Below are 893 nucleotides of genomic sequence, written 5' to 3'. Positions count from 1 at the left end.
CAACCTAGATGTCCAACAACTGAGGAATGGATAACCAAACTTTGGTACATTCACACAATGGAATACTATGCAACGCTAAAGAACATCATCCATGAAGAAAGCAAAAGGTCATTAAAAAGTCAGGAAAGAAAGAGAAGACCAAAATGGATATCAGAAAGGACTCTGAAACTTGTCCTTGAATGGAGTGTAGCTTAAGTAAATGGAAGACATGACAAGACAAAAGAATTGAACAGAAGATTTCAAAGAACAGCTTGAGAAGACAAAGTCAATTATTATGACAAAATATGCAAAGACCTGAAGTTAGAATACCAAAAAGAAAGAACACATTGAACATTTCTCAAGCTGAAATAACTGAAGTGTTGCAATATTGAAAGATTCTCTGGGCAAAATATTGAATGATGCAGGAAACATCTGGAGAAAATGGAATACACAGAGTCAGTGTTCCAAAAAGAATTTTTTGATGTTCATCCATTTCAGGAGGCAGCATATAATCAAGAACCAATGGTATTGAAGGAAGAAGTAGAAGCTGCACTGAAGGAATTGGTGAAACACGTGGCTCCAGGAATTGACGGAATACCCATGGAGATGTTTCAATAAACGGATGCCCTGCTGGAGGCACTCACCTGGCTATGCTAAGAGATTTGGAAGACAACTACCTGGCCAAGTGACTGGAAGAGATCTGTATTTGTATCCATTCCAATGAAAGATGATCTCACAGAATGTGGAAATTATCAAACAATATAATTAAAATCACACGCAAGGAAAATCTTACCATAGACAATTTTAAAAATGTTTGCAGCAGTATATTTACCAAGAGTTTCCAGAAATGCAGGCTGGATTCAGAAGGGAACGTGGAACAAGGGATATCATTGTTGATGTCAGATGGATCTTGG

This window comes from Orycteropus afer, unplaced genomic scaffold (genome assembly GCF_000298275.1).
Source record: "Orycteropus afer afer isolate SDZICR_OR568_19922 unplaced genomic scaffold, OryAfe1.0 scaffold00047, whole genome shotgun sequence".
Lineage (NCBI taxonomy): Eukaryota > Metazoa > Chordata > Mammalia > Tubulidentata > Orycteropodidae > Orycteropus > Orycteropus afer.
Note: the sequence above shows the minus strand (reverse complement) of the source record.